The sequence below is a fragment of the Peromyscus californicus genome, unplaced genomic scaffold (genome assembly GCF_007827085.1).
Source record: "Peromyscus californicus insignis strain IS unplaced genomic scaffold, ASM782708v3 Scaffold_2__1_contigs__length_46816999, whole genome shotgun sequence".
NCBI lineage: Eukaryota > Metazoa > Chordata > Mammalia > Rodentia > Cricetidae > Peromyscus > Peromyscus californicus.
The window spans coordinates 9,449,433-9,474,963 of record NW_026294540.1 but is presented as its reverse complement, the minus strand read 5'-3'; the positions used below and the strand labels follow the sequence as shown (position 1 = coordinate 9,474,963).

Here is a 25,531-nt window from a genome sequence, read left to right as displayed (position 1 = left end):
CTCGTACTTTGGTGTGTGTACCACCTTCCCCCCACAGGCATCCAGATCCAGCCCCACAGCAATTCTCCGAGCAATGGGTCTGGGATGGTATGTGAGTCTTGTTTGGAGAACATGGACACGCCCCTCAGGTTAGTCTCATGCAGGTGGAACTTGGACCAGGCTTGGACAGAAAGTCTGTCTGTGTCAGTCACGTGACAGCTGCTCTCTGTGGTGGCTGTAGGTTTTGTAAGAAAAGCCAGGTGCAGTGGGGTGCGCCCTCAATCCCACAATCCCAGTCTAGGGAGGATTGTGTGTTTGAAGCTAGCCTCAGCTCTGTGGTGAGTTCCTGGCCAGGAAACCCTGGCTCCAAAGAGAAAGAAGAGAAAAGGAAGGAAGGAAGGAAGGAGGGAGGGAGGGAGGGAGGGAGGGAGGGAGGGAGGGAGGGAACACTTATGAGTCTCCTTCGAAGGCTACTTCACTCAGCTTCCTGCATTTCATCTGCCCGGTTGTCTGTTCCAAGCTGCCTCCAACTCCAGCAACCTGGGCTGCTTAATTACACTAATTGCCACCCCAGGCTGTGAGTTTTGAGTTAAAGCTCTCTGAGGTGATTCATGTGGTAAACGACACACCTGGGATTTCACCAAGATTCACCTTCTAATCCCAAACTCACTTAAGATACCAACTGTGTCCACGCCCCCAGAGCTGGCAGCTGAATGAGAGGCCAGAGGTTCGGGGACCTCCCACAGTGTCTCCACATCTCTGTCTCCACCTCTGGCTTTCTCCTTGTCATCCTTCCTTGAGCAATCTTGACACACCCTTCCTTTAAGCAGACAGAGCTGGACTTGTTGACGAATGTCATCAAGTCCTACGATAGGATTAGGGTTACAAGGCACTCAGGAGGAAGAAAAGAGGGGTGGGGGGGGGTTGCGCACCCCACCACCACCCCCGTGACAGGTGTTTTCATTTGCATCTCTGGCAGAAACTTCCGACTTAGTTGTCCCAGTATCTTGTCACTTGTATCTTGTTGCTCACCGTGCAGACACCTTCCACCGGCTCCCGCTGGCTATGACTGACAAAACTTTATACCTATTGAGTCTGTTCAGATTCCTTGGGTCCTGCTCTGATTATCTGTTGCTGCAAAGTAAGACCCAAGTTTAGCGAGGGAACCACTGTGTTTATTCTTAACCCCCGTGACCTTATGATCCAGCCTTGGAAACCACAAAGCTTCGTCTCACACCCATTTCGCCCCATTAGCTCCGTGAGAAACGCCCTCCAGCATCACTTGTGTGACCAGATCCTCCCGGCTCTGAAAGCTTGACTCATCCAGGAGGACACCTTCTCTGCAGCTCAGCCTCTTCCTTGCGCAGACTACTGTCTGAGCCATAAAGTGAGCCATGGATCTTTCTGTAAGCCTTAGAGTTGAAGGTGTGACATCTCCAGTCTTATAGTTGGTTTATAGCATTTAGAATTTGATTTCTCTCATGGTGACATATCATCTCTCTAGGTCCCGGGTCAAGTATCTCAGAGAACAACATCTACAGGGCTTTCAATGTGTCAGTCTCAGTAGTGGGTCCTTAGGCAACAGTACCCTATTTTGGATAAGAAGCTGAAAGGATGGGGGTCACCAGCTTATGCTGCCAGCTGGAAACTCAGGTAAGGCTGGGTGTGGTGGTAATCCCAGGCTTGTAATCCCAACACTTGGGAGGCAGAGTCAGGAAGACCTTGAGTTCAAGACCAATCTGGGCTACACAATTAGACAGTGCTAGTTACCTCTAACTGTCAACTTCACATAACCTAAAATCACCTGGGAAGAGTCTCCATCTCTATGAGGGACCACCTACTTTGGGTTGGCCTTTGGGAATGTCATTGGGGGAGGGAGGCTTATCTTCATTGATGTAGGAAGACTCGGCCCACTGTGGGCAGTGCTATCCTCTAGGCAAGGAGTTCTGGACTGTGTAAGAACAGAGAGATGGAGCTGAGCACTAGCAAGCAAGCTATAGAGCATGCATTCATTTCTCTCTGCTCTTGACTGTGGGTATGATACAACAGGCTGTTTGAAATTCTTGCACTGACTTCCTCTCCATGATGGACTGTAGCCTGGAATTGTGAGCTGAAGTAAACCTCTGTCTCCCCTAAGTTTCTTTTTGTCAGGGCAGGATTTTTTTTATAAATATTTTTATTTTATAATTAATTTAATTTTACGTATCAGCCACGGATTCCCCTGTCCTCCCTCCTCCCACCCCCCAGCCTACCCCCTCCAATCCACCCCCCATTCCCACCTCCTCCAAGGCAAGGTCTCCCCTGGGGAGTCAGCCCAGCCAGGTAGATTCAGTTGAGGCAGGTCCTGTCCGCTCCTCCCTGCACCAAGGCTGAGCAAAGTGTCTCAGCATAGGCCAACTCATGCACCAAAGACAGGTCCCGGTTGTCAGGGCAGTTTTAAGCAACAGAAAAGAACAAGGATCTTGTCTCAAAACAAAACAAAAGCATTAAGGCATGAATGGGCCACCTTGCATGGCCAAGTTTACAGAGGCTTAGAGCCCATAGCTACTTCTCTCTACCCCGCTATCCTAAGGCCAGTCCATCCTTTCTGCTAATCCAACTGTTCCCTTTGGATACATTTCCTTTATCTTACTCAGAATTCCCAAAGAAGAGTGTTCATCTGATTTTAATCTGTCAACCTTGACTGGCCTTTAATGCCTTTACCCGGAAATGTCTTTGGGGGCCTTATCTTTATTGATGTGGGAAGACGTTAGTTTAAGACATCAGAGTCTCATGAAGAAAAATCTGAGGAAGATCTAAACATGTTCCTAGCTAACACTTTAATTTGCTAGAGGAAATGGAGTCTAGTCACAGGGGAGTTTCAAGAGCTTGGGAAGGAAAGAGTGACCCTTCTGATCCTATTTGGTTGTTTTAGGTGGTGGTAATGATGTGGTGATGGTCATCATGATAGTGTTGGTGATGATGATATGATGGTTATGATGGTGATAGGGTGCTGGTGATCATGGTGGTGATGATGATGATGATGATGATGATGATGATGATGATGATGATGACAATGACGACGACAGGGGTGATGGTAGTGAGGAGGGTGATGTCCGCAATGAAGACTGTGATGAAGACAGTGATGGTGGTGGTGGTGGTGGTGGTGGTGGTGGTGGTGGTGGTGGTGGCAGTGTTTTTGGTTTTCTAAGAATTGGTCTCATGTCCAAAGCTGGCTTCAAACTCCCTATATATTAAGAGCCAAGAATGGCCTTGAACTCCTGATTCTAATGCTACCACCTCCCAAATGCTAGAATTATGGATGTGTGCTACTATACCTGACCTTCCTGATTCTTTCATTTTCTTCATGGTCTGGTCCAAAGACTACAGCCATGGTAGTTCAAGGTGCCCCATAAATAAACATCTTATCTTACATGTTATTGAAGCATCTGCTTCTCAAGAACTCTTGGGCTCTGCTCATCTCCCTGAATCCTCTGCTCCAAGACCACATCGGTTTCCTTATTGTGCTCCAAACTAGAAAGACTGGATTGCTCACCCCCGCTAACCGTGGATGGAACTTTATTTGGAAATTGTCTTTGCTGGTGGAATCGAGGTAAGAGGAGGGTATCGAGCAGTTCCTAATCTAACAACTGGGGACCCTTATCAAAAGATGAGAAGAAAGCTACAATGGGAAAGTCTGCTGACCTGAGAGGCAGATCGTCAAGTGGGGCAGCTGCTTCCAGTGCATATCAGGGGCGCACAGAGGAAAAGGATTTGACCCTCGAGCCTTGCAGGGAGCATGGTCCTGGTGACCCCTTGGTTTTGACCTTCTGGACTCCAGAGCCACGAGGGAATGAGTAAGTATGCTTTAAGTCACCCCAGTTACAGGGGCATTGCAAAGGTAGCACTGGGAAGTGAACACATACCTGTTTACAGCAGGTGCCAGGCCAACAGCCATGTCATCTAGGCATTTAATGACCACTTGCCAAGAAAAGTGGCATCGCACAGGGCAGTGTTCTCAACCTGTGGGTCGCGACCCCTTTGCACTCGACTGAACCTTTCACGGGGGTTGCCTAAGACCATCAGAAAACACAGGTGTCTACGTTATGATCCATAACAGTAGCAAAATCACAGTTATGAAGTAAAAACAAAAGTAATTTTATGGTTGGGGGCGGTCATCACAACATGAGGAACTATATTAAAGGAAGATTGGGAACCACTGCCATAGGGCCACGTGACTCGTTTTGCCTACTGTCTCACACAGTAGCTGCCGCCCCCCTCCCCTCAACTAGTATTTGCTTGCAGGCATGTGTGGAAGATTCCCCCACTCCACTTAACTGAGCATCCACTATGTCCTATAGCCCCCTGTGGAGGCCCCAGGACCCCACAGTCATGGGTCCATTTTTGCTGGGTTATCAATACTGGGACACCTGGCAAGGATCCTGTGCATTTATAAGGCCCTTAATCCCTTGCTAGTAGGGTACCCTGAGGATCATTAGGGCCCTGTCCCTGGGCAATTAACTAATGGGTGGTTGAGAGCAATCAAAGACTTCTATCAGAGCACAGAAGTCCAGCTTCCTTTGGATATCTGAAAACAAAGCTTATCTTCCACGCATAGGCCTCAAAACCAGGGAAATAAGCCTAAAAGCTCCCAGGCCTCAAATTGCAGCCTGCATAGACTCTCCCTGCAGCCTCCTGGCATCCTCAGGGTAAGACTACGCTTAGCTACTAACCTTTCTCCTAAATTGCCCATCCGAGGGAGACCATTATTCTAATGAAATACCTCAGCCTGCATGCTCTTGGTTTCAGCTGAAAGGGTTTTTTTCCTGAAGGCTCTGTTCCCAGCACTGCCTTAATTTGGGGGTTTTGGGGAGACTTCCTTCTGGCTGTCTGGAGAGGGTTTTGATGGGTTTCTTCCTATTTGGTTTCATTGCTTTATTTGCTAGTGTGGGTCAACATGCCCTGGCTTAATGATGATGAAAACCGGAAAAGATGGGACTGCCCTGAGAAAGGACCAGGGGAAGGGCCGCTGCTGCAGGAAGGAGATGGGGGAAGGTTCAGCATCCTTCCGCCCTAGGAAGGATGCGGGATGCTGGACGGAAGAGCTCAGACCTGGAGGATGGCAGCCTCAGGACTCTTGCAGCCTTTATCCGAACTGTGAGCTGGAAGGGTCATTGCACAGGATGCTCTCGGGAGGAGCTGGCTTTCGGAGAAAGGTTCTAGAACCATGCAGACTTCCGAATCTGAATCTCTGTTCCAGGGAGGCTGAGCTGCTGGTCAGAAGCCTGGTGACACCCTGAGGGATCAAGGACTATCCTGTCACTCATCCTCTTGAGGTTCCTGCTTTACATGATGTCCACCTACCCTCTCTGCCAACATCCGGGCTCCATCCCCAGGGTCTCCAAATGACCTTTCCAGGGCTCAGTCTGGCTCAGAAAAGCGCTTGTTTCAATCTGCCCACTGTGTGATGGTTTTATATATAATTTTTTTTTCTGCGTGTTTTTCCGCTGAGTAGAGGAGTGAAATGAAATGGGAAGTTTCATTCTGCGTGTTTTTCCGCTGAGTAGAGGAGTGAAATGAAATGCCCCCCCCAGGAAATCACACAATCTGTCCCAGCAGGTCCCTGTAGTCATCACTTGCCTCTTGGCTGTGACAAAAAAATCCCTGACTAAAGCCACTGGTGGAAGGAAAGTTTTTTCCGTGGTTTCCGTGGTTTCCGTGGCTCGCAGTTGGAAGGTGAGCTCCTTCACAGCAGGGAAGGCATGCTTGGAGGCAGGAGGTGGAGACCATTGGTTGGTCACGTTATGTCTGCAGTCATGGAAGCAGAGGGAGAAGAAGATGGCTGGTACTCAGCTGGGGTTCTCCTTTTTATGCAGGCTGGGACCCCAGCTAGCCCATTTCCACATACTGCCCACATTTAGGATGACTGTCCCATCTCAATTAACTTTCTAGGAAATTCCTGAGGCCATGCATGGAAATTTGTTTCCATGGTGATTCTAGGTCCTATGGAACTGACACTATCAACTATCAGGGGCCCCTTTTCCACATGGTGGTTATTGTGGGCTGATGAGGGACAACCTGTCCCCACCACTAACCTCTCTGAACTCGTGGATCTGGTGAGCAGTTTGGCTTGAAGGCACCACACACATGTGTGCATGTGTATACACACACACCACACACACATGCACCCATACACACGAAATGCACACACACAGACATACACACAAGTACAAACACACATATGCAATGCATACATGCATACATGCACACACACACACACACACACACACACACACACACACACACACACCATGTAGCAGCCCATACAGGTCTCCTACTTTTCCTACAGGAACAGACCAAAGGTCACCATCTCCAGATCTCTAGGTTCCTCTTAGAACAACTTCCCCCTGCCCTTCCCGCAGGTGTGTGTCCCATTTGCTTAACTCATTTGGGTACAGCGACTCTGTCTGTCTAGGCTGCCTGACTAACTTCATTCATCCCTCGGGTTTCCCCTCCTCCAGGAAGTTTTCCCGGATTGCTCCCCACTCCTGCCTCTGCCCTTTGCAGCTTGCATTCTCCAACCTTGGACTGAAAAGGGTTTCATGGCCTCTCCTGTTGGACTGTCAGCCCCTTAGAGGGCAGAAGCTGATGCTTCTAAACCCCAGGAAGGAGGGGTCTCCTGGGGAGTGTTCCCAGGATGCAAAGAGGAGATCTCAGGTACTGGTTGCACTGCCCAGCAGGAGGGAGGGGAGACAGTCCAAGAGGTGGGATGGAGCACAGAGAGCTGGACGGTAGGTCGAAGTGATGCCAAGTGTTCTGAGAAAGCCCACTTCCGGAAGGAGGAGTCTGGAGTCCTGGGAAGTCAGGAACAACTACATTGGGCCGGCTTCTGTCTTTGACGGGAACCGTGGGGTGTGTTGCCCGCTCCATGGGGTAGTTTCTGTAGAACCTGGTTTGGTTCAGCTGGAGGTAGTCAGCCTTTTTCCCCTTGCAGGGACACCTGAATGGCCCAGCACCCCCGCGGCGTGTCTTCCCAACAACTCCCAGGAGTGACAGTCATGGCTGGGGAATCCCAGAGGTGACCAAGTGCAGGTGACTGGGCCCAAGGTCTCAACAGTCATAAAGATGGGGCCAGATCTCCAGTTCCTGTGAGGTTGACTCCCAGGATGCCAGGGCTTGTCCAGTGACTCTGGGTCCAAGGAACGGAGTGATGGCTGAGCTCTGTGTTATTCAGGAGGGAGAGGGGACTCCGACCCAGGTGATGACTTAGCCATCAAAGGTTGAGGCCAACAGACCTGCCCAAGCCTCCTGGCTGTTCTAGTACCAGAGGGAGGAAACTCCAAGGCACCTCCAGCTGGGTTCAACATCAGCCCCTCTGTCCCCTCTCCCTCCCTGCCCCCAGTCATGATATAACCAGGCAGTCCCTAAGTGACACCTTGGATCTCTGGATGTATTCCCCTCCTTTCCCCCTATGGCAGCACTGTGAGGAAGTGGCCACAGAGCAGCTGCAGGCACCTGGACATGATGGCCCTCACCCAAGGCCACAGAGTGGAAGTAACTGCTCACATCATCTTGGGGGAAATGCGGCCTAGGTAAAGATGATACAGTTGCCAGTGTAGACTCCAAACAAGCCGCCACAGCCTCCTTCTTCTCTTCCTCTTCCTCCTCCTCCCCTTCCTCCTCCCCCTCCTCCTCCTCTTCCTCCTCCTCCCTCATCTTCCTCCTCCTCCTCCTTCTCCTCCTCTTCTTCCTCCTCCTTCCCCTCCTCCTCCCTCCTCTTCCTCCTCTTCCCCCGCTGCTGCGTGAGAAGCCCCGTGTCTGCACCGCCCGCCTGCTGCCGTGCCTGCCGCCGCCACCCTCCCGGCCAGGCCACCGCGAGGCCCCGCAGACTCGGCGGCGCCAACGCACCTGCAATAAGGCGGCGAGCCACGGCTGCGCTGATAAGAGGTGTGTGTGTTGGGGTGGGGGGGGGGCATGCAGGATGCTTCCCCTCCCCCTCCAGCGCCACTAATGGACTTGCGGATGTCGCCTCCTGCCTGCCTGCCCGGGCTTCTGGTCCCTCCTGGCTTTCTCTCTTCCACTCTCCATCTCTGATTCTACACTCCCCAACAGTCACACACACACACACACACACACACCTCGTCTGAATCACCTCTCCCCCCCACCTTTCCCTCTCTTCCCCTTCCTCCATTTCTTTTCCATACTCTCACCTCTCCCCATCTTCTCTCCTCAGATTTGTCTTCACCCGTGTCTCAGCCATCCCCTCTGCTCCGTCTCTCCTTGCACCGCCCCCCCCATCCCACCCATGACCTCGCCTGCCCCACTGCACCCCCAGCCTGGTCCCTGGACCCTGGGACACTTCCTCCATCACCACTGGAGCCAGCTGGAGCTGAACAGCTGGACCCCTGGGGCGGGCTCAACAGGTGTCCTGACATCAGCGGGCAGGGCCTGCCCACCACGGGTGCCTTTCATCTGAGACTCCCGCTGCCCTTCACAAACAGTGATTAAGGCCCGCCTGGAGGCAGGTCAAGGGATCCGGGCGCCTGGCTGTTCAGTTATTTTCCTTATTAATATGCAACCCCTCCTTTAAATGAGTTTAGTGCAGGGAACTGATCCTGAATGACGCCCTGGAGATTAAAGTCTCTGTGGTTGCACCGGCCAGAGATGGCTGTCTGATAGAGCAGGGCCGACTGTTTCTGATGCTCCTTCTTTCTTCAGGGCAGCCTCAGCTGGGGGCTTAGAAACTTTACCGCTGCCTGCCTGCCTTTCATTCTGCGCTCCATGCAGGGGTCCAGACCTGACTGGGTTTCTCGGCATGGGCCCCATCAGAGAAACAGGGGTGCCTCCGGGAACACAGCCCCTCACTTAGACGTTCAGTTCTCTGTGTGGCATCTCTGGTGGAGCTTTGGCTGTTCCCACTTGTCGGGGTCACCTCCGGAGTTTGCTGGGGCAAAGCCATTGTTGATGGAGTTGTACCACAAGAGCGTATTCTGGTTGCAGGGGGGTTTGTCCAAAGGACTTCTTCCCCCAAGATGCTCAAACAGGGAGATTCTCACACCTGCGTGTGTGTGTGTGTGTGTGTGTGTGTGTGTGTGTGTGTGTGTGTGACAATCTTCCAACATTGGTCCCACTGGGGAAAGGGGAAAAATCTTGAGTGCTGGAGCCAGATGGCTCAGCAGATAAAGAAGCTTGTCATCAGCCTGATGAGTCGAGCTGGATCCTCGGGATGCACATGGTGGAAAGAGAGAACTATTTCCCACCAAGTTGTCCTCTGACCTTGGCAGGAGTGTGCATATCCATGTGCATGCTCGCTCTCTCTCTCTCTCTCTCTCTCTCTCTCTCTCTCTCTCTCTCTCTCTCTCTCTCTCTCACACACACACCACACACACACACACACACACACACACTAAAGTTATATATACACAGAAGGCTCATGCACCTAAGTACAACTCATTCTTCAGCGTAAGGAACCCCTAACCAGCACCTCTGGAAGGGCCTCACTGTGCAGCCTCAGCCAAGTTACTTGCTTTCTCTGGGCTCCAGCTGTAAAAAGGATTTCAAGAATTCTTTTTTTAAAAGACGGGGTTTTGCTTTGTAGCTCAGGCTAGACCAAACTCATAATCCTCTTGCCTCAGCCTCCAGAGTTCTAGGATCACAGGCATGAGCCACCGCCTGCCTCAAGGGCCTTGAGATTTCTCTGGGCTTTTCAGGACGCTAACCACACAGTGTCTCCCTCCTGACCATACACAGTGCATCAAAGGAGGGACCCGAAACTGTCTTTACTCAAGATTTCAGGCCATCCTCCCTAAACCACATCACTGGCTTTTCTGTTGGCTTACTTTTCCTTGTTAGGGAGGAAGCAAGCTTTAAAATACATAGACACACATACACACACACACACACACACACACACACATATATATATACACACACATACACACATATATATACGCAGATCTATATACATGCATACCTACACAAACATATACACACACATACACATGCACACACATATACAAATACATACACGTGCCCACAAACACACATACACACACATACATACACACATGCATACATACACAAACATATACACACACATGCACATGCCTACACATATACAAATACATACACGTGCACACACATATACAAATACATACATGTGCCCACATACACACACACACATACACATGCACACACAGACATATATACACATACTCATACAGACATATATGCACACCTACCTGTATACACACATAAGACACTTCCACACAGACACAGACCTAATTGTATTAAAACAAACTAACCTGTTAGCCAGAAGCTGAAGATTGAAGAATTTTGTTCAAACTCAAAGAAAAAAAAAACCCACAAAACAAAACAAAAACCCCACATTTTCTCTTCACTTGCAGACATTTGAAAACCTTAGCCTACTACTCTGTGGTTACAAACCTTCTCTGCCTGTCCCACAGCGGCCCGCCAATAGACTGAAATAAAACAAGTTGGCTATGGTTGGATCCAGGTCCCAGGTTAGAGAAGTATTCACCATGGAGTCAGGTTTTCTGTTTTTATTATGTTTTCTGTTTTGATTTTTATTTGTACACGTGTTCATGTGACACCCGTGTGTGGAGGTCAGAGGACCACCAGCTACAGCAGGGTCTCTGCTTCCACCACGTGGGCCCCGAGATCCCTTTCGGGGTGCCCAGGCTTGGCAGCCGTGGTCCTTACCAACCGAGCCCTCGCGCCAGCCCTGTGTGAACTTTTGTATAATCGACGTCAGAAAGCAGGAGCACAGAAAGTCCAGGAGATCTGAAGAGAATATTGAGTCTATAAATCAAATTTCTTGTCATCAAAGATCAAGATCTTGCTAATAACTGAATTGCGGGAGGAGTCTGGACTGTCTTTGAGGAAGAAGGGACGCCGCCGACTTGGCAGTCCTGGCCCAGAGCGATAGCGAGGGAGGCGGGGAGCCTGTGGCAGAGAAATCTAGAATGTGATTACACACAGGCCGTGGCTCACGCTCTGATCTTGGATAAGTAGGTTAACCACGTGGTGTCCTGTTCTCCCATCTGTGAGATGGAGAGATAAGGCTGGACTGTTGGGTCCAGCGTGCAGATAACTTCCGGAAGGCCCTTTGAGCTTCTTGGAAATCGCAGCTGAGATATGAAGAGGCGCCAGTGTGGTGGCCAGTGGCATGATCTGGGTTCAGGCTGGATAGCCGGAGTCCCCGAGCTGCAGCCCAGCCTCAGAGCACCCCTGGAGGCCTCAGCCTCCTCTTGCTCCCTGGTTGCTTTTTCCTGCTTTCTGTCCCGCTCCACTCCCAAAGGGGCACCCCAAAGATCTCTCGGTGCCCCGCTTTCTCTGGATAGTGCCTCCTGTCGCTCATCTCGGCTCCTGCCCTTCTAGCCTCTACGCTGATACGCTGTCAAAACCTGCCCTCTCTCTCTACTGTAATCTTGTCCTTAAGAGCCAGCCTGTCATACAGAGCACTCCCAGGGATAGGAGTTTCAAAGGCAGTATCTCATTTCATCTCTGCAAGAACTCTATGGGGTTCTTACTATGCCCCCCTGACATATTTTTAAGACCTTCTCTAACATATTCCACTAAGATACAACTCTCCCAACGCTTGGGAGGCAGAAGCAAAAAGCCCGCAAGTTTAAGGCCCGCCCGAGCTGCATTTTAAGAAACTGTCTCAAAACAAAACAAAAATAACAACAAAAGCAACCCACAAAACCCTCTTGCTTTATAGGTACATGCTACACCCTAGCGCTTTTGCTAAAGATGGGACAGATAGAACTCCCTTACCCTGGATGCTCAGATATTCACTCTGAAAGACCCTCAGAGTCTTTGCAGATGGGATGAACATCCCTCAAAACTGGTACATGGCTTAATGTCCCCGGCATCTTGAGAGTTTTCAGACACCCACAGGGTGTGGATTGAACACCCTGGCTGCTGGAACCAATGAAACCGTCCAGTCAAGATTTCACAGTTTGTCATCTAAATTTGGCTCTGCCCAGGTAGTCAGGAGCCCAGGCTCCTGGGGGAGGAGTGGGGGGGAGACTGAGTCCTCCTTATTCGACAAGTGCGTGAGAAAGGAGGGTGGTGGATGGTGTGGAAGGCTTCAAAGGACCAGCCAGGAAATAGAAAGTATCACTGATTCCCACTGTGTCTTGCCTTATAATGGTCACAAATCTCCCCTACCTCCCAGAGACACTGAGAGAAATGATCCTAGCCTGCTCCCAAGTAGAAAAGGGTGGAAACTAACAGGATCAGCTGTGAAGTATCAAGAATAGAGAAACTGGGTGGGGCATGGTGGGACACACCTTTCATTTCAGCATTTAGGAGGCAGAGGCAGGCGGATCTCTCTGAGTTGGCAGCCAGCCTGGTCTACCTACTGAGGGAAGAAAGAAAGCCTGTTGACTGTTGAAAGAGACTGGAGGGAGAGGGCTCTTTTGGGGATGAGGGGGTGATAAGACGTAAAGTGGACAGGAAGACCTGAAAGCCCCTCCCAAGCACCTGTCCCTCCCGCATGCCAAAGAGAACCCTCTCCCACCTATCCTCAGCCCCCTTCCTTTCTCAGAGCCCCCTCGATTGTTGCCTTGCTGTGTCTTCCAATTTAATTAGATGGACTCTGAAAAAAAAAAAAAAAAAAGAACAAAGCTGAGCACTGAGACTCCCGGCTTTAATCCCAGCACTAAGGAAACAGACAGATCTCTGTGAGTTCCACGACAGCCTGGTCTGCGGAGTGAGTTCCAGGACAGCCTGGGCTGCACAAGGAGAGCCTGTCTCTCTCACACTCACAAAGAGTCAGAATAGGGGAGTCCACCCGGACCCCAAAGGTTTTCAGCCCACGTCACTGTGTCATGAATTGCCAATAAATGGCTTGAGGTTGACCGGGCGGTGGTGGCGCACGCCTTTAATCCCAGCACTCGGGAGGCAGAGCCAGGCGGATCTCTGTGAGTTCGAGGCCAGCCTGGGCTACCAAGTGAGTTCCAGGAAAGGCGCAAAGCTGCACAGAGAAACCCTGTCTCAAAAAACCAAAAAAAAAAAAAAAAAAAAAAAAAAAAAAAAAAAAATGGCTTGAGGTATTGTGGAATCATGTTTTTGTTTGTTTTATTCCTAACAGTGTTCAGTTGACAACGAGAGGAACTTTTAGCTCAGTCCACGTGGCTCAGAGACTCCTCAGGGTTATAAATGAGCAAATGAATAAAGAAAGGAATGAAGGAAGACTTCCTTGGAATCAACAACCAACCAAAAGTCTAGATTGAAGCCATGACTGGATGAATGAATGAATGAATGAATGAATGCATGTATCATCGGCTAATCAGAAGTCTGCGATGCATGATGCTCGTTAGGATCAATAACCAATCGGGAGTCTTAGCTACAAAGGAGGCTGTTATCCCAAAGATGAATATGATGAAAAACTGTCTACTTTGAGAAATGTGCTTGTGACACATGCCACACCCCACTCTCTGTACCTTCATCCCGGGCATCCCACACCCTCTCCCTCATACTCCCGTTATCTGCTCACCACATGGATAAACTGAATTGCACTCACGGGGTAAAACTGATGTCATAAAAATACCACCTTCCAGACTGGAGAGATGGCTCAGCGGTTAAGAGCACTGACTGCTCTTCCAGAAGACCCGGGGTTCAATTCCCAGCACTCACATGGCAGCTCACAACTGTCTGTAACTCCAAGACCTGACACCCTCACACAGACATATATGCAGGCAAAACAGTGATACGCATAAAATAAAAAATAATAATTAAAAAAACAAACACCGCCTTCCCCAGCTTCTGCCTCCCCTTCCATTCAAAGCAGGGTTTGTGGAGTGTCTGTCTTCCATTCAAGGCAGGGTTTGTGGAGTGTCTTCAAGATCTCAGGCCCCCTTAACCATTCTGGGTGTGTCTGAGTTTGGAAGCTGTGGAATGTGGGATATGAAATATCCCCACAGGCTGGTGTGTTCAGTGCTCGAAGACCAGCACTATTTTTTAAAGGTGGTGCGAGCTTTAGGAGGTGGGCTTACCTGAAGCACACAGGCCACTGACAGCCTTTGAAGCTTATACTTAATGCCCACTCTCAGCCTCTCTCTGACTCCTCCCCCTCTATATGCTCAACATGGCTCCAAAATCAATAGACGATGGGCCGAACATGATGGGCGTGAGCCAGAATCCATAGTCCCCCTTTTTGGTTGTTGATGTCTGTCTGATATTTTGCCACAATAATGTGAAAGCTGCCAAAACAATACCCAGTCCAAAGCAATCTATTTCAGCTCATGCCCCAGGCACCACTGTAGGGAGGCGAGCGAGCGAGCAGCTCAGACCCTCTTCTGAGCCCTCATCATCCCACTGAAGGTTCTTTTGTCCTCTAACCCACAGATCTGACAGGCCTTGGATGTGGTGGGAAGGTGCTCGATGCAAAGTCCAGGGCAGCAGCCTCCAGTGAAGAATTCTCCCAGCTCCAAACCTGCTCAGGTACCATACAACACCCTAGCTTTAGATACGTGTTGTAGTATGAACTCCATACAACACCCAGCTTTAGATCCCATGTTGTATATGAACTCAGGTGACTCAGTTTCTCCTCTTTTCCTCTTTGCTAAGTTTCTCAATATCATGTCCTTTTAAATTTTATTTCTCAAAGGATAACACACAATAAGCATACCTGCCAGCCTTTGCTGGTTTTCTGGCTCTTGTTTTCTCATTTTATACTAACCTAGTGTATGTGGAGAAAACTCTTTAATTCAGCTCCACAAACTGGGTGACCAGATGTGGCCAATCAAAACTTCAGGGAGGAATAAAATCTACAGAGACCTCCCCACAGACGGGTGCAGGGGGCGGTCTGCGAACCAGCGACCTCAGCTCCACCCTCTATGGACATCAAGCCATAGACAATGAGAAGAAAAGTCAGGATTGGCTGAGGGAGGGAGTAGTCTAGGGTCGTGTTCAAATATCAGTCTCTGTACGTGAATTATTCACACCGCTACTCTGTGGATCTCTGAATTTCCCCAAACTGGACAGAATTAGCAGCAGTCTCCACCTATATTTGACCTTAAAATGATTTTTGTCTAAGAAACACTTTAAGAGCCTTAGTTCTGTACCTGTGGGTCTCGACTCCTTGGAGGGGGTCCCATATCTGATATCCTGCATATCAGATATTTCCCTTACAATTCATAACAGTAGCAAAATTACAGTTATGAAATATCAATGAAAATAAATTTATGGTTGGGGATCACCACAACATGAGGAACTGTATTAAAGGGTCACAGTGTTAGGAAGGTTGAGAACCACTGCTTTACAGAGCCCTGTGGCCCTCCCACATGTTAGAGGCATTTTGGATAAAGGCGACTAGAACTATGTAGAACGGGAGAGCATGCTGTGTGGTCTGAGAGGTGGGGGGCGGAACTTGGAACTTTACAGTACTTTTCTTGCAAGCATGAGGACCTGAGTTAGAGTCACAGAATCCACATAAAAAGCCACTCATGGTGGCGTGCAAGAGTAGTCTCAGTGACAGGGAGGCAGAGATGGTGGACCCCTGGGACTCCATAGTTAAGTTCCAGATAAGTGAGAGACCCTGCCTTAAAAAAAAAACAAGGTAGATGCTGCCTGAGGAATGATACCCAAGGTTGACTCCTGGCCTCCATTAATCATTTGAACTACCTTGAAGATGGAGAAAAACTGGCTGAACGGGTGGTGGTGAGAGGTGAGGGATGGGAGAAGTCACACCTTAAGTCAAGAGTCAAGATAACACACTCAGAAAATAGTGGGAGTGGTGGGGAAAATTCTAGAATTTCAGGGCACAGGGTGATCCCTGTATTTCATCAAGACATCTCCTGTCACTACACATCCTGACGATTTGCAGGGCAGAAGTGTGTGGTTTGGGGGGGGGGTTTCCTTATTTCCTGAGCCCCAGCTTTTCTGCTGTTTTCAAGAGTGTAGAGTGAGGCTTGTGTTGGTTTACGGATGTCAGAAAATTCCAGCTGACCTTGAACGAGCCGGAGTTTCTGGATCTTTCTTTAGTTTCACTATCTACAAGGTAAAACCCCAGGTGCGGGAGGTAGCTCACAGGTAGAGGGCTTGCAAGCAAATACAAAGCCCTAGGGGAAAGAAAATGTGTGTTTTCCGGGCCCAGGGGCTCAGATCTGCCAACCTAGAAGGTGGAGAAGCAAGAGTTGAAGTCCAACCTCAACTACAAAGTGAGTTCAAGGCCAGCCTGGGCTACACAAGACCCTTTCTCCAAAAGCTAATGAATTAATGCACAAATAAGTAAAATGGAGATTATCAAAAGAAACTGCTGAATAAAATATCCCTGTTGTGTCAAGAAATAAATGTCCACAGAATGTCTCAGGTGGAGAGAATGCACCTCAGTGGAAGCTACTGATACACCGTTTGAGAAAGAAATAAAGTTATTACCTTCAGAACTGTCAGCCTCTTGCCAATAGATCCAACTAGCAACATTTTTGTTGTTTTTATTTGGGGATAGGGTGTTTCTGATAGCCCAGGCTGGCCCCAAATTCACAATCCTCCTGCCTCAGCCTCCAAGCGCTGAGATGACAGGCACTCACCATCTTGCCCAGCCCAATCAGCAACATGGTGGCACAGAGCACTCCTCAACCTTTCTTCACTGGCTGTGGGAAATGCCCCAAGGGGGTCAGGCATGGACTCCAGCCAAACAGTGGCTTCCAAGATCCACGACCTTGGGCAAGTTACATAACCTCTTGTACCTTCATTTTCTTATCTCTGAATGGGGGATTAAATTGTACTAGGCTCATTAGGAGCCTTGCGGTGAGGTGTAATTGGCTTAATTATACCTAGCATGTCAGCAGAGTGGCAAGCCATTGTAAAGGACTGTGTTAGCTGTCATCGACCGGGTTTCTTCACCTCCAGATAGTCCGTGACCCAAAGCTCCTCCCCACAGGCTGCCTCTTGCCTGTCACTGATGGCTTCCAGAGGAGGTGGTGAGCTTCGGAAGCAGCCACCCTGAGACAGTAACCTCCCTGCTGAGGTATGTACCTCCCTCCTCTCCAGAAATCACAGACGCAGATAAGAGCCTCATGTTTCCAAATGTGTTGGTGAGACTTCCTCAGCAGCTCCACTTCATGTCTTCTTGTCAGACATCTTAATTTGTATCCATTCCCTCAGTAGAGGATTTTCCAAGGTCCGCGCGCCATGCTGGTATATGGGCTTATCCTTATCATCATGCATGTATTACATATATGTATGTATATGCTGCCCACTGTATGTTTTATATATGGATATACACTTGTGCTCAATAGTTATCTGCTTATCCCTAACTTCACATCTCATGGATTCATCCATGCATGGTTAATTGTGACCCCCAAAACATCAGATGACACATTCATTCATCACGGCATTGGTTTGTGCCACTCTGAGTAACATGAAGCAATTTTGTGGATCCTGGGCCAACCCTCCTTGACTTTCCCATTTGTACAGAGTGCCCTTGCTACACACACCATCCCAGGAGTCCCATCTTATTGCAACAGCCTTCTCAGCCTTGCGGTGTCCTACTGCCCACGGCTTCAGGCATCTACTGTGGCTCTTGGACCACACACCTCTCCAAAAAAGAGGAAGCGGGGGAGCGGGGGTGGTTACTGTACGTATAACGAGCTCACATTCAATAGGAGACCGACACATTAAAAGTAGCTCTTATTCTGGTTGCCAAAAAAGGAGGAAAACCAGTCGGTTAGGCCAACCTTGGCAAAAATATTTTTTGTGATGTGCAAAGAGAATGTAGTTTTTCTTTTTTAATCTTGCTACCACTTAACAAAATTTTAACATTTTCTTTCATTACATTCGTGTGTGTGTGTGTGTGTGCTTGAATGCACGTGCATGCATATTTTCTGGCAAGAGCGTACACGTGGAAGTTAGATGGTAATGTTGGGGGAATCATTTCTCTCCTTCCACCACGCTGGTGCTGGGGAATCAAATTCAGGTCGCCAGACTTAGCAGTAAGGACCTTTACCTGCTGAGCCATCTCGCTGACGCTCCTTTCACACATATTGACTGAGCCCTACTACATTTCCAGCCTCAAGCTGGGTCGTCTGTGTTGTTGAGACTTGCCCTCAGGAAGCCATACACACAGACAGGATGTGTGAGATGAAGACACTCTCAGGTCACCTCCGTGCAAATCACCCTCACCAAGTGACCTGATCTTGTTAGCCTCAGTTCCCACAGTTCCTACCTTGTGGAGATCCTCACGCAAGCTCAATGATAGATTGGAGTTTGAAGAGCTGAGCAAGGAGCCTGGCATGCAGAAACACCCCCAAGGGCATGGGGGCACTATGGTGACTACAGTTATTCTAGTGAGTGGCGGGAGACTGGAAGAGAGTTATTTTAAAGCTCTATTGAGGCTGGAGAGATGACTCCATGGTTCAGGGCACCGACTGCTCTTCCAGAGGACCTGGGTTAAGTTCCCAGCATCCACATGAAGGCTCCCAATTATCTGTAACTCCAGTTCCAGGGGATCCAGCACCCTCTTCTGGTCTCTGTGGGTACTGCACATGGGAGGTGAGCATACGTGCAGGCGAACACTCACATGAAAAAAAATTAAATAACATTTATTTTTATTTTATGTGCACTGGTGTTTTGCCTACATGTATGTTTGTGTGAGGGTGCCAGATCTCCTGGAACAGGAGTTACAGACAGTTGTGAGCAGCCACGTGGGTGCTGGGAATTGAACCCAGGTCCTCTGGAAAAGCAGCCAGTGCTCTTAATCTCTGAGCCATCTCTCTGGCCCAAAATTAGATAAATCTTAAAAGCACTATTGTTGAAGTAGCAAAGGGCGTGGTTTGATGAAAAAGACTTTGTGGAGATTTGTTTTTGTTTGGTTTTCCATTGAAAGTTTGAGTTTACTCTAATAGAATTGACTTGCTTTTTTTTTTATTTTTGAAAGCTGTGAAGTCCAACTTTTTAATATCTATATTTCCTGAAAGATGGATTGAGGGTTACCAGGTGTTCTGGGTCACCAGGTCCTGAAGGTTTCCCAAGACTGAGACTTGCTTACACCTGAGTTTGATCCCTAGGATTCACATAGTGGAAAGAAAGCTGTTCTTTGATCTCCACACCCCATCACATACAAAATAAAATGAATGAATGAATGAATGAATGAAATATGATTAAAAATTTAAAACACCAAGCACCACTAAAAAAATCCTGCTTAGGATCCCAGTCCTAAATTATAAGGAGTGTCTGCAATTGATAAATGGGTTTGAGAAATGCTTAGCAGAAAGTAAAGGGTTTCTCTACCACAAGATCTTCTGGAAGTCTCTGGCCAGTGGTGGGTTCTAAGACTCTCTGAGAGAGGAGACTACTGTAGCCATGCCCCTCATTTACATGGCCCTGTTGGGTATTATTCCCAGAACCTGGACCACTCCTCTGGCATTGGGTGGGATGGATTCAGAAAATCCTAATCTGATGTCACCATCCAAGTCCTAGGTTCCATATCATCTCAGTCCCCATCTTATGTAAGGCCTGGCTTCCTTGGAACTGTCACATGTCCTTTAGCCTCCTGGTCTCTGAGTTTCTTCACTTGACTGACCAACTTCTCTGACTCATTTCTAAGCTTGATCTTTGCTACTGGGTGAGTCTAGGTTTTCCCCGACCTCCCAGGAGGCAGACTACAAGACTTCGGACAACCATGAGACACTTTCTCCATGTTTCAGCCCTTATTTCTGGGAAGACCATTTGTTCTTAGTAGACATCTTATTCCTCTGGGGAGAGCTGCTAGTGAATGGAGATGCTGATGATACTGGTGATAGAGATCCTGATGATATTGGTATTGATGCTGGTGAAGGAGATGATGATGGTGATGGAGATGATGAGGGTGGTGATGGAGGTGATGATGATACTGGTGATGAGGGTGGTGATGGAGATGATGATGATACTGGTGATGAGGGTGGTGATAGAAATGCTGCTGCTGCTGATAAAATAATAAATAGCTTATCCTGATGGAGCATGCACCACATGTCAGACACTGCTTCATTTCTGCAAAGCAAGCACACATGGAAATGAGAAAACTGAGTTGAGTGCAGAGTCTGTGATCTTTTTTCCAAGATCACTCAGTTAGTGGGCGGCAGAAATGGTCTCCACATGAAAAAAAATCTCAGCCAACTTCATGCTCTTAAACTACGTGACGGTGGCTCTTGAAAACAAACTCAAGTAATGGAAGCTCTTGGGACTTGGGAGATGGCTGTCAGTCAAGTGCCTGCCCAGCAAGTATTAGGACCCCAGTTCAATCTCTAGAACACACACGAAAAGTCAGATGTAGTGGCACACACTTGTAACCCTAGCACTGGGGAGGTGGAGGGAAGAGGATCCCTGGGGAGCATGCCAGCCAGCCTGGCTAATCGATAAATTCCAGACCAGTGAAAGACTCTGTCTCAAAATACATTGTGAGATCAGTGAGAGACCCTGTCTCAAAATACACTGTGAGGTCATTAAGGGACCCTGTCTCAAAATACACTGTAAGGCCAGTGAGAAATCCTGTCTCAAAATATATTGTGAGGTCAGTGAATGGCCCTGTCTCAAAATACATTGTAAGGCCAGTGAGATGGCTCAGGAGGTAAAGGTTTTTGCTGCCAAGCCTGAGGACCTGAGTTCAATTCCCAGGACCCACAAGAGAACAAACTTCCACCAGTTAGTTATACATGTACACAGAGGGTGTGGGTGGGGTATGGGAAACATAAATATTATCATTGACTAGGGCTCTCCAAATCCTAGATGTAGACAAGCTGCTCAAATATGGCTGCCAGTACCCTGAGCCTTGGATAACCACCTCTATGTTCCAATTTGACTAAGCAGGGGAGACATGTTGATATGACTCACACATGTGTGGACCTTATATCATCTTTGTCATTGGGGTTGTTTTGTTCCATCAGCCCCTCTGTTTCTTTCCATCTCTGTAATGAGGAAGCTACCACACCCGTGGCCCAAGCCTGCTTCTCTGTGGTTGAACCCTTTGACTTATTAATAAACCTAGCATGGCCCCCGCCCCTGCCCAAGGAGATAACAAACTGCCCCACTTCCCTCATCAAACTGTCCCCGTGTCACATCAGTGGCGCCACCGAGGTGGCTGGCGCCACTATTACCACGCTCCTCCCAGGTGGGGCAATGAGGGTGAAGTGATGCGTGTGTCCACACAGGAACCAATTGTGCCGAAATACTTGGAGGCTTGTAAAAGGTGCTATATAAATCAATTATTAATACTAATCAGGGTGTGATAGTACCATCGGCAGGAGGAGGGCGGCCCAGGCAGGCAGACACCACACCCGCTTTGACACAGCCCTCGAGAGTCAGGAAGCTCATAGATCATGTAAAGAGGTGAGAAGAAATGATATCAGAGGGATAAGAGTAAAGCTCTACTCAGTGCACCCCACCTGGCACTGAACGAACTCCACCCAACGGCGCCACCTTAATACAGAAAATTCTAGAACCTCAGAGATGCTAGGCATGTCTCAGCACTGTACCTAGGCCGTGGGCAATGATGCCCACCCAGACGTGTCTCTCATGAGCGTTGGTCACTTCTCAGCATGGGAAGCTCTGGGCTTGGCTGATACTTTGCAAAGCCACTTCCTGTTTCCCCTTGGGGTCTGCTTTGGGATGAAAGAAAAGCATTTCCGCGCGTGATGGATGTGGCGGCTTGGTTTTGTGCTTGTTCTTGGACATTCTGCGGCCCTGGGTCTGGTTTGGTGACCCATTCGAGCATCTGCAAATGTCACTGTGGGTGGTATGAGAGCCCCACCAATAAAACAAATAGAAGAAAACAGGCAGCATGTGCTGTCATATTCAAAACGAAGTGACCTACACCAGCACCCTAAGAGTTGGGTGTCTCTGCCTTAAGAGAAAGAGCTTATGATCAGCATAAGTTTCCTGAGAATCTAAAGCTCCCAGGACGATGGCTTGGGGGTGGGGTGGGGTGGGGGGCAAGAGGAAATCTTGAAGTATGGAAAGGCGCAGAGAAGGCTTTGAGGGGGCTGAGCAGTTATGATATAGACAGAAGACTCCATCTCCAGGAACACCACAATCCCCTTATGTAGGGAGGTATAAACAATAAAGGCAGCCGGGCGGTGGTTGGTGGCGCACACCTTTAATCCCAGTACTCGGGAGGCACAGCCAGGCGGATCTCTGTGAGTTCGAGGCTAGCCTGGGCTACCAAGTGAGTTCCAGGAAAGGTGCAAAGCTACGCAGAGAAACCCTGTCTCGAAAAAACAAAAAACAAAAAACAACAAACAAACAAACAATAAAGGCATTTGGTGGCAGAACAATGGCCTCGTTAAATGCCCACCTCCACATCCACTGGAGTCCCCAGACCTATGATAACACCTCAGAGGGAGGGACTCTGTAGACATGATTGAGTTAAAGATCTTCAGATGCAGACATGATTCTGCTTTCCTAGATAGGCGGCATCATGATGGGGTCCTTATTAGAAGAAGCCAGGAGGGTCCTGGTCAGAGATAGAAGGACCCAACAGAGGTTGGACCCGAGAAACAGCATTTGAAAAATGGAAGTTTCTAGAAGCCAAGGGAGATGGGTGGCTTTTATCAGCTGAGAACATAAGGAAAGGGTCTACACCTAGTCCTTGTCAAGGTACGACCTGGTTGCTTTTCCTTATCAAGTATCCTCCCAGAAGCCCTAAGACTGAAGAGATGGAGGCTTAGGCCTCATCAGGTTGAGGTTTCTGCTCAAGACCCCATTACTATAGACAAATGAGGATCTAGGGGTTCTCCCCACACTAGCTAGCTTCTCCTTGCTAACTCTATGACAGGAACCCTTCTCTGACCCCCAGTATTTCCCGCTGAGAATCAGTCAGTTTTCTTTGATCCACTGGGCTGGGCCAGCAGTTCTGTGCTGGCTCATAGCCGCCTCTTACATTTATTAACTGTGAATTTATCTCCCTGGGGAGATAGGGCTGTAGGTGAAGGGCCCCTGCCCACACCTGGGCAGGTCTTACCTGCTCTAAACAGGTCAGCAGGCAAGTAGGAGCCTTTTAATTATCTTCTTCCGCCCCTGCCCCCCTCCCTCAAGTTCAAACCTGTACTGTAAACACCAGCATCAGGACCAAAGGTAATCGAGGTGAAGCATGCGGGCATTAACCCATCACATCCCTTGATAAGGCCGGCATTTCACAGCGCCATAAATGAATTCCTGCCCGGAGATAAAGAGCGGTCGGTCGGCCAGCAGCGGCAACTGTTGCACACTGAGAGTCAACTGATGCTATCTCTGCACACAGCAAGAGCTCCACCCAAGTGCGTCCCTGCTAGCAGGTGAAGGGTTTCGGCCACATCATCACACCTTCCCTCAGTCACTCTCCGCTGATTTATTTATTTATTTATTTATTTATTTATTTATTTATTTATTTATTTATTTATTTATTTATTTATTTATTTATTTTGAGTCAGGCTCTCTCACTGAACCTGGAGCTCACTGATTTCCCCCAGAACTGGCTGGCTAGTGAATTCCAAGGGTGTCCACCCTCCTCCACCTGGAGCTGAGGTGATAGACGTGCACCACCATGATAGACATGCACCGCCATGTCCAGCTTCTATGTGAGAGCCGGGGATGGGAACCCAAGTCCCCGGGCTTGCACGGCAAGTTCTTCTCCACAGCGCCTTCTCTGTATCCCTCTAATGCAACCATCTGCCTGCCTACTGTGTGCAGCTAGCAGGTCATGGGCCCTGGGGAGATGACGGACTTGAGCGGTACATTCCCGGCTTCCTCCAACCCCTTTATGGTGTGTGTGTATGTGTGTGTGTGTGGGAGTTCTACAGGGAATTTATTACATGTATGTAACTCTATTACATGTATTAAACTGTGTGGGGGAGCCACCGGCCAGCTTTGTTTTGTTTGCTTTGGTTTTGACTTTTGTGTTTTGCAACAAGGTCTCTCTATGTAGTCCAGGCTAGCCTGGAACTTGAGACACTCCTCCAGTCTCATCCTCCAGAGTTCTGGAGTTATAGATGTGTGCCGCCATGCCTGGTTCAGGTGGGTCGTTCTTAAATAACTTCTTTTTGTTTTTAAGTTAACATACAAGGTATGAGGTATTGTGTCATTTTTGAACAAAGTCTACTCAGGTATGGTTTTAAATAAACCCCACTGGGACTTTCTTTTCCTGTATAGCCAATGGATCTCTAATCCTTTAATATGGAGTCAGAAGGCAGCTGGGAAATGCCAATGATTTTTCTTATTGGGGGAATTCTCGAATATGGTGAACTTGCTATACCAATTCCCACAGGACACTCCAGGGCCAGCCCTCACATACGTCAGTCAGCATTGGAGACTCCTTGGACTCTCCATCTCTCAGGTCTCTATACCAACAGACAGCATGAAATAACCTATACCCAAGGGCTTTGCAAAGCTCTATTTGCAAGGATAATGTGATGGACATAAAAACTCAGGGAATGTAGAAAAGATGGTGAGCCCGACATCTTCAAGAGTCCAGCTTCGGAGGCTGGACAGGGGGTGCCATGGGAAAACACTTACCTTGTAAGTGCAAGGGCCTGAGTAGGGATCTCAGAATTCACACACAAAAAAAGGCCAAGTGGGTCTAATCCCAGTGCTGGGGAGGGGCAGAGACTGGAGGGTCCCTGGGACTCACTGGCTAGTCATCTTAACTGGATTTGTGACTTCTAGGCCAGTAGGAAACCCTATCACACACACAAAAAAGTGGACAGGGTTCTGAGGGAGGGCAGCTAAGGTTGACCACGTACATGTGCACATGTGTGAATGTGCTCTGCACATACGTGTACACCCATGCATATACATACAAAAAAATCCAGCTTTGAGTGAAGCATGATGGCCCATACCTGTAATCTCAGGAAGATGATGAGTTTTTGGCTAACCTGAGTTACACTGGGACACCCTGTCATTAAAAAGACAAAACAAACAAACAAACAAACCAAAGGCCTTGAGGAAAAAAGGAAGGGACAGAGGGAGGAAGGGAGGGAGGGGGGAGGGAGGGAGGGAAGGAGAGGGAAGAAGAGTCCATTTTGATATATTGAAATTAATTTTAGACACAAATTTAGATGCATCCTTCACCTGCAAGTTATTTGACTCTAAAGATCAAAAAAACCAAAAAGAAAGCAAAATAAAGGACTCACAACCATGAGCTTGATTTTCAAAATCAGTCTGCACAAGTATTCACGTGTCGTGATGGGCCCCTCCCCAGCGTGGTTTTTGACATAAGACCCTACGTGTCCAGGAAGTGCAGAAGGGCTGCATAAGGTGTCTAACACTCCGATTCACCTGTAAAGATGGGGTCAAACCCAAAACTTTCCATGTGAAAAGTGATGACAAGAAAAACATGTCAGTATTCTTTCCACAGATGAACTTGGATGCCAGGGGCCTTAGTGTCAAACCCTGCTGACTCCACTTTCTGCTTGTGTTATTTTGAAACATTATTTTCCCCTCCCAGTCTCTCTGCTTTGGGGATCTGTGACTTTTCCTGAGTCACGGGACGGGGTTGGGCAGAGGGCAGGCGCTAGAAGATTTAAGAGAAATCATGCACGTAGAGATTTCATGACAAATGACCTATGAGAGCGATTGAATACACCCGCATCTAAAC

At 48.6% G+C, this 25,531-nt stretch overlaps 1 long non-coding RNA gene across 1 annotated transcript; it reads left to right on the top strand.

Annotated features, from left to right (window-relative positions):
* The first annotated feature begins 7,699 nt into the window (after positions 1-7,699).
* LOC128120589 (uncharacterized) lies at positions 7,700-21,778 on the top strand. Its single transcript, XR_008221904.1, has 3 exons — positions 7,700-7,905; positions 14,335-14,430; positions 16,871-21,778. It is a non-coding gene; the product is annotated as an uncharacterized LOC128120589 (long non-coding RNA).
* The last annotated feature ends 3,753 nt before the right edge of the window (positions 21,779-25,531 follow it).